This window comes from Zonotrichia leucophrys, chromosome 1A (assembly GCF_028769735.1).
Source record: "Zonotrichia leucophrys gambelii isolate GWCS_2022_RI chromosome 1A, RI_Zleu_2.0, whole genome shotgun sequence".
In the NCBI taxonomy this organism is placed as follows: Eukaryota; Metazoa; Chordata; class Aves; order Passeriformes; family Passerellidae; genus Zonotrichia; species Zonotrichia leucophrys.
Window position 1 is genome coordinate 16,498,271 of NC_088170.1, and position 6,920 is coordinate 16,505,190.

General features: G+C 43.5%; 1 long non-coding RNA gene across 2 annotated transcripts; it reads right to left on the bottom strand.

Annotated features, from left to right (window-relative positions):
- Positions 1-224: 224 nt before the first annotated feature.
- Positions 225-2,382, bottom strand: LOC135456800 (uncharacterized). Of its 2 annotated transcripts, none has more exons than XR_010442615.1 (2): positions 2,271-2,382; positions 225-1,008 (listed from the first exon to the last, which is right to left on the bottom strand). It is a non-coding gene; the product is annotated as an uncharacterized LOC135456800 (long non-coding RNA). The 2 variants fall into 2 exon arrangements; XR_010442614.1 differs by lacking the exon at positions 2,271-2,382 and adding an exon at positions 1,596-1,638.
- Between the last annotated feature and the right edge of the window lie 4,538 nt (positions 2,383-6,920).

Consider the following 6,920-nt stretch of genomic DNA (forward strand, 5'->3'; position numbering starts at 1 on the left):
CTCTGTCAGTGTGAAGCCATTCCCCCTTGTCCTGTCACTCCAGGCCCTTGTCCAGAGTCTCTCTCCCTTTTTCCTGTGGGCTCCCTTCAGGCACTGCAAGGGCACAATGAGGTCACCCCAAAGCCTTCTCCTCCCCAGGCTGAACAATCCCAATTCCCTCAGCCTTTCCTCCCAGCAGAGTTGCTCCATCCCTCTGCTCCCCTTGGTGTCCCTGCTCTGGCCTGGCTCCAGCAGCTCCCTGTCCTTGCTGTGCTGGGCCCAGGGCTGGATGCAGCCCTGCAGGGGGGCTCAGCAGAGAGGGGCAGAGGGGCAGAATCCCCCCTGCCCTGCTGCCCTGGGGCTCTGGGTGCAGCCCAGCACAGGGGGGCTCTGCGTTGGGGCAGGGCCAGCTCTCACCCACAGCACCCAGGTCTTCTGCCAGGGCTGCTCCCTCTGCTCATCCCCAGCCTGGATTGATCCCAGGGGCTGTTCTGACCCAGGTGCAGCTCCAACACTTGGTCTGGTTAAACCTCATGAATTTCAATGATTCAAAACTCTGTGAGTTTTCATTTCACCAGACTGCTTCGCAGGAGAACTGTACTAAAGTGAGAGGAAGAACATCCCAGTGTCTGTGATATGACATTTTCCTGTTCACTGCCTCAAGCTGCAAAGGATGTGAAGATGTGCAATGGTACCGCAGTGTTTAAATAACAGCATTCCTCCACCCTAGGGGAAAAACCCAGTCATATTCAAGCCTCTTGCAAGAATTCAGCAAAGGCATGAAACAGCTGATAAGAGATGTTTCCTTTTCCAAAGGCAGGGTTTCACTTGTCACCTGGTTATCAGGATCTTTTTCCCTGTGAGGGGCAGTAGCTCTTGGCTCTCTCCACTCACTGATATCAGCAGGAGGGGGAGCCAATTTCTCATTCGGAGACCACCAGCTTCAAATCAGCTGCAAAAGGGATGGCATCTTGGCTCCTGTAGGTATGTCCTGTACACACACTCTGTCCTCCAGATGTATTGATTCTGCTGAAAATTATTTAAAAAAAAATAAATTCATATATCCTGTGTCAGACCAAGAAACTGAAAGGATGAAGCAAAAGGCTGTCTTAGCCCCTCTTATAAGCAGAGTAAGGAAAATTCTTCTTTTCACTACTTCTTCCTCTGGAAGAGCCTCTGGGGTTCTCACTATCTCTTCTATGCAGCTTTCAGAGTGGAGTAGGCACACACATTGCCATGCAGACTCCCCAACCTCGTCCTGGATTTGAGGCCAGGAACATCCCCCCCAAAGCCACTCAGTGGGACTGCAGGCAAGGGCAGTCACACATCATCTCTCCAGTATCTTAACCTCCATCCTGAAACTCAAGGTGATTGGGATGAATTCAGATGCAGGGACTCATGCCTTTGGAATGAATTACCAACACATTTATCCTTGCATACCATTGCATCCATTAGTCAGAGGAAGGCTGAAGGCTGCAACTTGCATACAGAAGATAAACTGTCAAATTACCCTGCTGCTGCAGCCTGCAGCCACTGTCACTCAGAGCATCACAAAGGCTCATCATTTATTGTTGTTTTTACTCTCACAGAAAAATAACAGCTTTTTCTTTACTCACTTTCAAATTCCAAGCCCTTCAGCTTAAACCAGGTCATCCTGAGCTATGTTCCTCTCTGCCCATCCTGCCTGACTGCAGCCAAAAGGTCTGCAGCACCTGATAATGTTTTCCACATTCTCTGCAATCTACAAATTACAGGTGATTCCAATGAACAGGAATAGAGTACAACCTTCCCTGGCACAGCAGGAAATGTTGCAATAACACTCCATGAGAAATGAGTGTTTTTCATTTACTCAGTGTTCTAAGGCAAATTTCTCTTCAAATGGTACTAGTAAACTACAAGAATATTTTAGGCAAAGAAATGAATTCAGATTCATATATTTTAAATGGTAGGCAGAGGATGTTTTTCCTTCAATACTAAAACCTGGAGGTTTGCTAGAAACAAAAGATCAAGGAAGGTATACATTTCCAAAGTATCAATGAACTCCAGAACATCAGTGAATTATTTTCCAAATATACCAAATTTTTTTTTTTTTCAATTCTGCAAAAGTTCCCCAAATCAAGAAGAGGTTGAAAGAAAATGGACACATGGGATAAAGCAACAAATATGTTAACATTCTAGCAACTAAGTGCCTTCTCCAGGTCTGTTAAACACCTCAGCAGCCTGGACCTTAGAGTAAACTTAAAAACTGAGAACTGACAATAAGAGTAGTATTGGAAGTCTTCCACACTTACTCTGTTCTGTGTTGAACTGTTCAGCTTGCAAGAACAAAGCCTTGTTTTAAAATATCACTCTTTTTTTACTGTTTTTTCTGCAGAAGCAACTGGGGAATTGAGTCAGGCTGTGTTCTCTCTGGCTCACATAACAGCAGCAATAATAAAGATCCTGCCACTGCTCCTTACTCCCTCATTTGAGGGTGGCTGCCTGAGACAAACTCAGCTGTATCTGCTCTGCAGTGCTACTATTAGGAGTAAGGAGGAGAGTCCTTGTAGGGAGTCCTGATCACAGACAAGTGACTTCAGTGGAGCCAAGATTCCATATTTTTGGGGGTTTCTCACCAAAAGAGTCAACAGCCTGAGTCCAGTCAACATTTCAAGCCCAGTCCTCCCACTGCAGCACATTTTAGACCTCTTTGTGGCTATAGCCAGCCCCTGAGATAAGCAAAGGTTGCCCAAAGTAAGAAGCAGTGAGTCAGGCAGATTTGACTACTCCTTGGCAACTCTGCCTGTCAAAACAGGGTGGAAGAAGACAAAGCTTATTTGGCTAAAGACATGAAGACAGAAAAATAGATTTTATTCATTAAAAAAAGTATTTTCTTTAAATTCTATAGGAATTTATACAGTTCCTATAGATAAAAATGAGAAAGGAGTTTGAAATTCAAAGATAGGATTAGACTTCACCAGAGTATGGATTTCTCTTCTATGCCATGATTGGCAAAATATTTCCACCACAAATCCAAGCTGTTCATGGGGAAAGAAACACAGAAATCACAACTCCTTTCTCCCTGCAATCATATTTAAGTAAAATGTATTATTTAATGAGTGAAGCACAGGTTTGGATGCTGTGGTGCCTGGCACCAGTGGCATGTTTTTCTGCCAGCTCGATGCGACCATTTGTCCTTACAGGTTAGAAAGGCCATGAACCCACCAGCTAATGGTATCAGAATGTTCCAGCAGAGCCACTGGAAGCACTGCTCCTGTTTGTTCTCTGGAGTGCTGCTGGTATCACACACTTCCAGCAACCACAAGGCCTTGCCACAGTGTCTTTGGCATAGCATGCTCTGTTGTCACCAACACGTGCCAGCTGGCTGCTGCTCCCCACCCCAGCAGTGACTGCATCTCAGCAGCATTTATGCATGTAAAACACTCAGGCTTCCCTTGGGAAGAGGGAAGACAATTAATATTTTAAATATTTTCCTATTCTTCAGGAGCATGTAGGATATCCAGTGAAAACAGATCCCCTGCAGGCATCACAAGGGGGGAGCTTGCAGGCACTCCCTTCTGTACACTGTGGCTGACTGTGAGATGATCTCCTGCCATGAATTCATTTTGTCACCTACACAGGTATTGCCAACCACTGTATCAGCTGGCATTTTCCTCAGCAACTGAGTCTGCCCCATGGATCTGGCCTTGGAAGGTGCACAGAGGAGGCTGGGACAGACCCAGTGGTTCTTTTGCAGGAAACACAGCTCACCTCGCCCTTGACACAAGGATCAGATGCAAAATCTGTGTTCAAACTTGTGCCCCTCATTACAACCATACAGCCACCCTAATAAACAACATATGGGAAATCTGGGGTTCTTATCTGCCAAGAAAGCAAAAATAGCAAAAATTTTAATGGCAGCGTCAAGAAATATGCTGCAAAGAATAAGCTGGGGATAGAGTGGTAAAACATGCTGTGTTCTTCCATTTTTGTGAGAATGTGTCAAAAATGCATAAATGAGTAAAGAAAAACTCATACTGTAACACCTGGTACTCTCTCTAGCATGAGGACTGGAGCTCAGATGTGCCTCCAAGGCAAACCCTGTGACACAGCACAGCTTGGAATATCACTGGCCCACAAAATGTCCCTGGAGGGTCTCCAAAACACCCTTCCTGAGAGTGTAGGAGGAGGAGGACCCTCAATCACCCTGATTCCAGGCTGTCTCAGGACAGTCCAGACATTTTGCAGTAGCCTCTGTGTCTGACTGTCTCCCTCCCTTCATCCAGCAAATCCACACAGGGATGAACACCCAGATTTCCTGCCCTCAATGGCAGCCTGCTGTACCATGTACTGCAGGAAGAAAGGGGATGATGGGGAAGATTTTAGAGGTCATCACCAAATGGGAGATTTCAATCTGCAAAGATCTATCAATGCAGCATATTACATGCAGGGAGATACAGCCATCAGATTTTGTTTGTTTTGTTAAAAAGAAAGAAAGGAAATAAATGCCTGAAAAATATTCTTCTCTGTGCTATAAACACATCAGTGCTCATTTTCTCTATATTCTACTTTGGGCCATTCTGTGTAAAATCTTTAATTAAAGTTTTTCTTTGAAATTGTCATCATCAAACCAGAAGAAAGAAAGTAAAAAATGGAAGGACACAGCTGTGCATATATGAAGTGCTATTCAGTACCAAATGAATTGGAACAAAATAAGTATCGTGACTGTTATGCTCTTAGTTTTGGCTCTGTATTCTCAGTAGCACAGTCTAACTTGTCACTTTATATTGATTCCATCTGTTTACACTCTGCAGAGTATTGGCTTCCTACAGTGAACATTTCCTATTTACCAGCTGGTAAAGATAGGCCCAAACCAGATAGAAAAGAATTAGACTATTTTCAGAGCCTCATAAACATAAAATCAAAAATTAATGGGGGAGGGGAGACAAAAGTAGAGGGAGGGAGTAGAATATGTGGGTCTGATGCTTGTTTCATATTGAGAGTCCTCTACAATCCATTAGCAATTTTTAGAGACCTTGAAATTTGTGCAATGAGCACGCCAAATAAATCAATTTTCACTCCTCTTTACTTTCTTCTTTACATGAACAGCCTGATTGTAAATGTGAATCAATCACAGTACTTCAGTAATCTTTAAATAGAAACAGTTGGGGTCTGAATTGGCTAATATAATATTCTCAGTCCCACCAGACAGCTCTGAGTGAAGGACTTCCACAGAAAATGGATGTGCACATGCAGTACAGAGTCATCTTTGCATTCTGACAAACTTTTCACAGTGGTTGGATTCTTTTCTTAAGAAGACTATAGTTTGTAGGGACTGACTCACTTCAGGAGAGTCTTATTGCTGCCATTAAAAAAAAACAACAAAAACTGTTGCAAGTTGCAAGCTCTTTAACAAATTTGGGAGATTTTTAATATTTGGGAACTCTGTGTCGTGAAAATAGAGACTCCCTTCAATGCCAGCACATCCTTTTGCAAGTGGGAAACAAATCCTGTCCCTGCTTTTGGAGTCTTGACAGCCAGGGCAGTGAATCATAGAATCATTAAGGGTGAAAAAGACTTTCAGGATCCTCAACTCCAGCCTTCAACTGAGCACAAAATATGCTGCAAAGCACCACATCCACTCGCTTTCTGAACCCTCCCAGGGATGGGGACTCCACCACTTCCCTGGGCAGTATGTTCCAACGCTTAACCACATCTTCAAGGCAGAAACTGTTCCTAATATCCAACCTGAGCCTTCTGGTGCAGCCTGAGGCCTTTTTCCCTTGTCCTGTCACTGGCTGTCTGGGAGCAAAGGCTGATCCCCACCTGGCTGCACCCTCGTGTCAGGGGGCTGGAGAGAGGGAGGAGGTGACCCTGAGCCTGTTTTGCTCCAGGCTGAACAACTCCAGCTCCCTCAGCTGCTCCTCATTGGACTCCTCATGTTCCAGAGGCTCCACCAGCTCTGTTTCCCTTCTCTGGACACGCTCCAACCCGGGAGCAGGGCAATGTCCAAAGGATGCTGCAGCCCCATGGGAAGCCCAGGCTGGGGCAGATTTCCTGGCAGGAAAGGGTTGTGTTTTGGGGGGTTTGCTTGTTTGTTTGCTTGCTTATCACACAAGTACAATTAAAAACTGAGAGTTATGAATATAAATCTATCCTTGATAGATTATATGCATCCAAACAGAAGCAGAATAAGGTTTGGCTTTAGACTAACCACTGTGATAGGTCACAAATAAATATTTCAGAGTAAATGAACTCTTTAGTGTATTTGAATGACTGTCTATGTACATCATGCATCTATATATCTTGCATTTATATTTACTTCTTTAACTGAATTGTTCTTGGGACACATGGGTAGCAGTAACCTTGCCTTCAGATAATCATTATTTCTGTTAATATACTGAAATACATGTAACAGCTCTACTTCATAATGCTGCTGAAAAAAATACCACAGAACCTTGTAAAATAAATATAACTCTAATTAGAACTTTGGAGGATATTTTCAATTCATAAATTCTGTAATAAAAAAGCATTTCAGCAGTTTCTTTTGTGATAGGAAACACTTAACATGAAAATGTAAACTTTGCTCTTCAGTTAGGTGCATATAGCCAAATGAATAAAAGCCATGGCATTAATAACAACTATACCAAGTTATGATTGATAGGCTTTTCTAGAGCGAGAAAAGATTGTCTTGGATACAATCTGTCCTAACAGCCTTGCGATATGTTAATATTTTATTCAGGCTAGAGTGAGGATATATTCAGATGTCCTACTCGGTGGAAGAGAGAAGCAAATGGGTTGCAAATACAACTGCAGCCCTGAGGTGCAATAACAGCTGTGAAATCAGAAAGATTTTATTTCCTTCTCCCAAATTACAGGCCAAGTCCATGCCAAGCACAGCAGGAGGTTGGATTTTCCTCGGAATTTACATCAGGTTATGTTTAATGTATTTCTTCTTCTAT